We start from the raw sequence: 8,550 nt of genomic DNA, 5'->3' as shown, positions 1-8,550 counted from the left end.
TAAACATGAGAAAAATTTTGCGTATCTTAAAGTTCTGTTGGCAGATTGTATTTAAATGTTTTGTGCGTGTTAGCCGGCGGATTTCTTTTTCTGAGAACTCCAATTCCTGCAGATTGTCGTTTAGGCACAAAACCATGTGCACAAATTATTATTGGTGTAAATGTGAATTAATAATCTGGATATAGAAGCTGAAGGCTTATGAAGGCTTATAGAAGCTGCTTATGAATACAACGCCACCTCAATCCTACAAAAGTTAACGTGCGTGTGTGTGCGTGTGCGTGCGCGTGTGCGTGCGCGTGTGCGTGCGCGTGTGCGTGCGCGTGTGTGTGTATGTGTGTGTGTGAAATAGCAATGGAAGTTCAAATACCTTTTTAAAAAGGATTGATCATAATTTATTGCTTTTGTTTAAATAGATTCATTCATTATTTTAGATTCAAAGAAAGATCGATCGCTTTCAGAATCAGCAGAGCATCGAATGTAACAAAAAAAAAACCCCTTGTCATTAAGCCACCTTTATATTCTAAAGTTGTATCGTTCCGAATTTGAAATTCCTTTTCAATCTTCGTTCTTCCAAGGCCGTTAAACACAGACGTTAAGTATTTCCACCAATATCCCATCACCAAGATTTGTGGCCAAGCGTTTATCTTAATCCTTTAGCATTCGGCTTATTCTGTCAAAAGTAATACCTATTTATTCACACCATTTTCAATTAATGATACATCACCTTGCAGCTTTAAGATGTGATTGCTTATTTTTACAAGGACATTGTAGTGTAAGTGTGAGAGGTTAGATCTGGCTGGTTTGAGCATAAAACAGGTAGAATATTTTAGCCAGATATGGCCGGTTTGAATACTAAAGGGTTAAACATAATTAATGTTTTCTACTCAAGAACGATGGATCGTTGGAATCGAAAGAGCATGGAACAGTAAGATTCCGGTATTACGTTATTTTAACGCTCTAGGTTGGAGACAAGCCAAGGTCAACTTTTCTTTTCAGCCTTCTGCGGTTGAAAAAGAAAGTAAGTACTATAAGCTTTTCTAAAAATTCGTGGCCTTGTAACAGTGTTAGAGAGCCTTGCATGTGTGTATGTGTGTGTGTGCGCATGCGCGAGTGAGAGAGAAAGAGCGTGATTTTGCTTGATTGTGAGGTGTCAGCGAGTGAACGTGTGTGCTTTTCTTTTACTGTTTTTAAAAACTTTTTATCCAAGCAGGAAGGAAAGTCAGTTGAAGTTATTTTGGTGTGGATGTTTGAAGCGTTTGGATGAGGTGTGCAATTGTTTTATTGGCAGTTATGAATGTTGAATCCGTGACTAAGAGGAAAGGATAGGATAACAAAGAAACGTGATGAAAAAAGATGAACAGAGTGAAAATTCTAGATTAAGATTTAGATTTGAAGCGGAATAATTCTACCTACTATCTGGTGTTAAGTGGAGGTGCATGGCTTAAAGGTTAGTGTTTTGGACTCATGATCATATGACTGTGGTTTCGATTCCTGAACCGGGCGATAAGTGTTCTTGCGCAAAATATTTCATTTAGCGTTGCCCCAGTCCACTCAACTGGTAAAAATAAGTAATCCTCTGACAGACCGGTGTCCCGTCCAGGGAGACATATATGCCCCTGAGAAACCAGGAAACCGGCCCTATGCCCCTTTACAGAGTAATGTGAACTAACCATTTGGTGATGAGAAATTCAGTGAGAAAGTATGAAGAGAATGAGTACAGCACATGGCTGCCTTTGATGAGTAAGTTTGTAGAACAAAATTGGGATGGAACAGGCAGGTTGAAGTATGGAAGGTAAAAGCGGGAAAATTGTGTTGGTGAGCCAATAGCGAGGGTTAACAAACTATAAGAAATTTTGTTTCTTTATTCATTGTTTCAAAACTTAGAGGAAGTGAAGAAGATATCTTCAAAATTTAGAGGAAGTGAAGAAGATATATGATATCTTTTGGGGCTTCCGGAGCTGATGGAAAAAGCTGCGATTCATGATTCAAGCTGGAGTCTTGGTCGGAATTCTTGCACTAAAAATAAGCCCTGTTAAAGGCACACAAACATCAGTGCTTTATACACAGATCTTGCAAAATATGTGGGCACAAGAGAGCATTCGTATGATTGTAATTGACAGGAGTCATAAAATGTCAGCCAACATTTTTCTAACATTTCACTGTAGTACCGGACAATCATACGTACATATATGCCGTAAATCCTCGAGTATAATCCGCACTTTTCCCCAAAAATTTAAAGGTCAAAATTTCTAGTGCGTACTATAGACGAGGTTAAAAATGAAAAATATTTTCTAAGCAAAATTTTCATATGTAAAGGCAATTTACTTAATATTTTTCCCTCACGTTATTACTGTTATTTCTTTATTTTCTGCAAAGTGCACAAAAAAGCTACACGTTTGCATTATGTTATATATACAATAATAATAAAGGACGTTACCGTATATACGTTTACAAACCAAGGACTTTATATAGACCTCCTTGACTCAAGTTAGAGAAGGGGTGTGTATTATATACAAGGTTTAGGTTTTTCAGAGGTACAGCCCCCTAAAAATTCCCTGCGTATTATACTCAAGGGCGGACTATACTCGAGGATTTACGGTAGGTCTTTGCCGATAGTCGTTCACCCATAGATTTTAAATAGATCTAATCATCATCGTCAATCATTAAATTGTTGACAAATGCATGGGCAACGATTGGATAACTCACTAATGCATCTACTAGTAAGTACTGAATGATTCACTAGTGCACTTACAAGTATTGTATGCTGCACTAATGCACCTACAATTATTGGATGAATAGTGCACCTACAGGTATCAGATAACTTACAGATATTAGATTACAAGTATTAGATTACACTGTGCAGCAAAGTTTTTATTTATTATTTTTTTCTTTTGCCTGTAAATGTTATTTCCTGCTTGCTTCTATCTAGAAATCAAAGGAAATGACTACTATTCCCTTCAAATTTTGCTTTTGTGACCTGGACATCATTGTTTCGAAACTGACTTATTTTCCCATTACATTTCAGACAAGATTCAGCCCTGTGTTGCTGAAGCAGAAATATTCTTTTCTACTCTAGGCACAAGGCCTGAAACTTTGGGAGAGGGTGCCAGTCGATTAGATCGACTCCCGTGCGTAACTGGTACTTGATTTATCGACCCCGAAAGGATGAAAGGCAAAGTCGACCTCGGCGGAATTTGAACTCAGAGCGTAAAGACACACGAAATACCGCTTGCTTAACGTTTCTGCCAGCTCGCCGCCTAGCTGGTTGGTTGGTTGGTAGACGCTTCTCTGACAACAGAACAGCTTCTTCGTTATCTATGGGATAGAAGATTTGTTAACCGGGTGCACATCATTTTGTTATTATTATTATTATTATTTTAAATGCGTTTCAGCAAGCTAGTGTGGTTGATGTATGGAGTAAATTCACACAAGATAGGGAGAGATTATTTTAACGTTGCAGATGGGTCGCCACAAAGAAGCTTTATTTGGTTAACAAACTGATACTTTACTGACAATGTGCTTATTTCTCGAGTCAAGAAACTCAAGATTAAATGTTTATATTTTCTCATGATACACTTCGTTCCTTTTCTCTTCTATTCTTAAGTAGACAAGCTATTCTGTTTCAGCCGACAACTGATCTTGTCATTATCAGTCAGGTTAATCTATCGCTTCATAAAATTGGACTTTTTTTTCCTCTGTGGAATTATTATCATCGTCGTCGTCGCCGTCATTATCACCATCAGAAAACACTCATTATTTTCATCTGCGATGTGCTCTCGTCTGTACAACCATCCTCATCAACGATGTATCCTCCACGCGACTATCACCCACCAGCCCACCCACACTGATCATTATCATTTTCAGCTTCATCATCATCATCCTCATCATCATCATCATTTGCAATTACTATTCTGATTATTAATATTATTAGTAGCATCATTACTGTTGTAGTTGCTGCAGCTGCTGCGGTTGTTGTTGTCCACGATCATCCCCCACCAGCACCATAACCACCACCACCACCACCATCATGACTATCACCATCACCTCTCAATCAAATCTCTCTCAAACACCACTTAGCGTCTTGAAAAAGAAAGTGTGGATTACATTGTATAATGTAGTTCAATAGTTCAATGTGCTTTAAAAATTATAGTTGATCACGGCTGGAATGCATTTCACTCACCATAGGTCCGATCTGTTTGGTCAGGAAAGGTAGACCTGGTGTTACACAGCAACAACAATAGCAGGAGGTTAACTTTGCATATCAGAATGTGCAGCGTAGGCCTCCATCTTACGGACATTACGGCTTCTATCTTACGGACATCTGGAACACTGATTCTGTGGATTGCAACCGGTTGCTCCACCAACTACATATGAATCACAAGGGAACCTTTACACGATCTCACGGCCTGAAAAACGATTACCAAAAAATTTTTTAAGAAAATTGCAAAATCCTCCTCAAATCATGTCCATAGCCCTACGGCTGAAAGCCTCTGGAATAAATTGTTCAGTTGATTTCCGTCGATACCGAATCTCCTTGCGAATGTCGACGCTCTTACCGAATTCCTCAATAGAAATGCAAGGTCTGGCATTCCACAGACTGTATTGCTCGCCAACGAGAGAATTGTGTGTGCCTGACAACATTCCAGGTGTCACGTTCCCAATTTTGGTCTTCATTTGACACAGGACTACAGTTCTGTCAAAGAGATGAGCTGAGAAGACATGCTTTATAACTGACGACCGCACATGCTCACTGTTATGTCTCAAGCTACTGCTATCTAGCACCTTCGGATGATCTCTACTCGACTGCTACTCAACAGCTACTCAACTCCTCTACTACGGCTAGACTGGCTCTATTTATGTCTTGGGCGATCCTACTTCTTCGCATGGGGGTATCGACACAACACTCACTCTTCATGACCCAACAGTAGATCTGTTGCTCTGTCGTGCCTCTACCGACGAACGGCACTTACTCCATTATATCTAAAAAAAAAATGCCATTTGTCTCTGACAACGCAACCTTTGAGTGTTAAGCATTGCAAAAATACCACATTGGTCACGATGCCTTTTTTTTTTTTTATAGTCCCTTCTCAACGGATAACTATTATTTCCCTTTTCTCCTTTCGGGTCCAACACTTAGCATATAAACACGCCAAATGCACAAGTACTTCCAATCACTTCTAAGCAACAAAAAATTTCCGGACCTGATAATGTTCCTTTTATTACCTTCAAACACTGTATTTCAGAGCTATCCTTCTGTACTTACCAAACCCTTCATTTTCTCCCTCCTCTCCACAAGAATCTTCCGGGGCCTTTAGAAATAACACCACAATGTGTCTCATCCCCAAGAAACGTAACCTCTCTGATTTTGCCAATTATCGCCCTATCAAACTCACTTTCAATATTTCTTAATTGATGAAGACAGTCATTAACAACGATGTTGTCCAACACCTTTACTCCCCGCGCCCTCTCTCTCATATTAACGGCCATCAGTACGGTTTCAGTAAAGCCAGATCCATCTGTGACCTACTATCCTATGTTATCCCCACCAGTGCACGCTTGCTTTGTAGAAATTTGGTGAAAGCAAAGCTGTTTCTTTTGATAAAGCTTTCGACTGGTTTTGGTTTGCAAATCTCTAATCGACAATACCCACTTGCGGCCTTCACTCGCCTCTCATATTTTGCGTCAGATTGTTCGATTGCTGTGTATGATTATGGAACTTTTTCTTTCACAGTATTTCAATATATCTATTGTCTACTATTAACATGTGGAGGCGCAATGGCCCGGTGGTTAGGGCAGCGGACTCGCGGTCATAGGATCACGGTTTCGATTCCCAGACCGGCCGTTGTGAGTGTTTATTGAGCGAAAACACCTAAAGCTCCACGAGGCTCCGGCAGGGGTGGTGGCGAACCCTGCTGTACTCTTTCACTCACTCTTTCTTCCTGTTTCTGTTGTGCCTTTATTTCGAAGGGCCAGCCTTGTCACACTGTGTCACGCTAAATCTATCCGGGGTACTATGTTAAAGGTACACGTGTCTGTGGAGTGCTCAGCCACTTGCACGTTAATTTCATGAGCAGGCTGTTCCGTTGATCGGATCAACTGGAACCCTCGTCGTCGTAAGCGACGGAGTGCCAACAACAACTATTAACATATCCAACGATGCTCTCTCACATGTAAACGACACTCCCTTCGTTTTTTCTTATCTTGCTTTTTCATGCAACGTCCACATATAACCTACACAGAACACGCTAAAACTCACAACGATTTCTTGAAAAGGGACCTCGTAAGCATCCTCCAACTAAGAATATGCAAACCCTGTGCCTTTCAACATTACGAAAACATAAATGCTGTTCATATCAAAGAAACATCATTGCACTTACACCACTACCACCACCACCGCCCTTAAACGTAAGCAGTGCTCAACAAGAATCATCACAATCCCTCCAAACGTTAGGTATTGCAATCACCAAAGATCTCTCCTGGAAAAAGTACATCCTTAACATTGCTAGGAACAGATGATACTTCATCTCCTGACAATTATTGATACTTTACAAAGCTCAGGGGAGGCACACAATAGAGTACTGCTCAAACATTTAGGATCTGCTGCACATATACACATCTTAGACCGCATTCAGAAAAGGACCACTCGACTAATTGGCCTGAAATCACTCACAGACATGCTCTAACCTCTGATTCACAAGTACGCTGTCTTCTGTTTATGTATTATGTATTTTCTACCGTAACTATAATGGCCTCTGCTCCTCTGATCTGATTAGGTTAATACCACCCTCACTCACGTTTTCCAGCCCTCTCAACCTCTCCGCCTCTCATCACCTTTACTGAATCCAACCCTCTTTGACCACTATGCTCAGCCTTTCCTTCCTTTCTGAAGTGTCGAGTCTCTCTAAAACTCCTCGCTTGCTTATATCTTTCCTTCAAGTTTTGACTTGTAATATTTCAATACGAACATTAACGGTGTCAGCCTCGCATTTCTTTGAAGCCCGGATAAGTACATGGACACTACTTATTCCTCCAGAAAACAGCAAATTAAAAATAAAGTAAAAGAAAAAGTAAGAGAGTACAAGAAATCGCTAAATGTGGCACCGTAGACAGCCTTCTTAGTGATCGGTTATAACACTGTAATGATGCCTGGTAACTTGAACTGTAGATAGAGATCTAGCATACATCTATGTGGTTCTCCACTGCTCAGAGTAATACAGGAAATACAGTTCCTAATGTAACAGACTCATACAACAATTTGTAAAAGAACCAGCAGTTGGTTCCGGTAAAAGAACCAGCTTAGACCAGCAGTTGAATCTTCAAAACGAATTGGTACACGCGTATTAAATACTGGACTGATATCAAGAATTAGAATTCTTAGACTTTCAAGGTAGATCAGCAGACAATGAACAACTCCTGAGATAATTTCTTCTCTTGACTTATTCATCCAATTGATAATCTAGTAATTGCTGGGAGTGGTGGGAACACTGGATTTTTGTGTGAAGTAGGATGAGTTTCTCAAGGTATCAGGTCATCCCATAAGTTCTGTCCGAATTTTGAATAAAGAAAACAAGCGATCAAATGTTATATTTAATTGAAATTTAATTTGATTATCTATAACTTTCTTCCATCTATTTACAAGCTTTTTAATCTTATCAATGTAAAACTCTTTTGGTTTCAAAGCGAAGAACTCTGAAATGTCAATTTCGACCTCCTCCTGGCTTGCGAAAGTTGTCCCCCAAATGATTCTGTAAACTACGAAACAAATGATAGTCTGAAGGAGCAAGGTCGGGAGAATAAGATGGATGAGGAATTTTTTTCCAACCAAGATCTTCGATCTTCTGTGATGTGATCTTTGCAGTGTGGGTCGCACATTGTCCTGATGAAACATCACTCCTTTTCGATTCACTAAAGCGGGTCTTTTTTTCTTCAAACGCTCTAATTGCTGACAGTAGACTTGAGCCTTGATTGTTGCATTAGGTGGTAACAATTCAAAGTAAATTACTCCTTTGCAATCCCACCAGATAGAGAGAAGAACCTTTTTTCCATGAAGTTCCCTTCTTGGTGGTGGTTGAGCTTTTTCCCTTTTACCAAGCCACTGTTTACGACGTTCAACACTTCGATACAAGATCCGTTTTTCGTCACCAGTTACAAGTCTATCCAAAAAGGATGAAATGAGTTCGCGAGGATGGAGAGAAGAGTAGATGTCAACTCGAGATTTGCGATTGCTTTCGGACAATTCATGAGGCACCCATTTTCCAAGTTTAGGAACCTTTCCAAGTTATTGAAGACGACGATGAACAGTTGTATGGTTTGAACTAAGCTTTATTGCCAATTCTTCAACTGATAATGCAGAAGTTTCTTCAAGTAATGCCTCAAGGGGCTTATCATTAAACTCAACTGGATGTCCTGTTCGATCTTCATCTTCAAGGCTGAAATCTCCACTTCTGAATTTTGCAAACCATCTTCTGCAAGTTCGTTCATTCAAGCATTCTTCCCATAAACTGAGTGTATGTTTCGAGTCACTTCAGTCGCAGAGTTTCCCTTTTTTGT

General features: G+C 39.9%; 1 long non-coding RNA gene across 2 annotated transcripts; it reads left to right on the top strand.

Annotated features, from left to right (window-relative positions):
- The first annotated feature begins 237 nt into the window (after positions 1-237).
- On the top strand, positions 238-3,571 carry LOC128247399 (uncharacterized). Of its 2 annotated transcripts, none has more exons than XR_008263777.1 (2): positions 238-1,018; positions 3,026-3,571. It is a non-coding gene; the product is annotated as an uncharacterized LOC128247399 (long non-coding RNA). The 2 variants fall into 2 exon arrangements; XR_008263776.1 differs by lacking the exon at positions 238-1,018 and adding an exon at positions 1,064-1,447.
- Positions 3,572-8,550: the final 4,979 nt, after the last annotated feature.

The sequence above is a fragment of the Octopus bimaculoides genome, chromosome 3 (assembly GCF_001194135.2).
Source record: "Octopus bimaculoides isolate UCB-OBI-ISO-001 chromosome 3, ASM119413v2, whole genome shotgun sequence".
NCBI lineage: Eukaryota > Metazoa > Mollusca > Cephalopoda > Octopoda > Octopodidae > Octopus > Octopus bimaculoides.
Note: the sequence above shows the minus strand (reverse complement) of the source record. Positions and strands in the feature narration are given on the sequence as shown.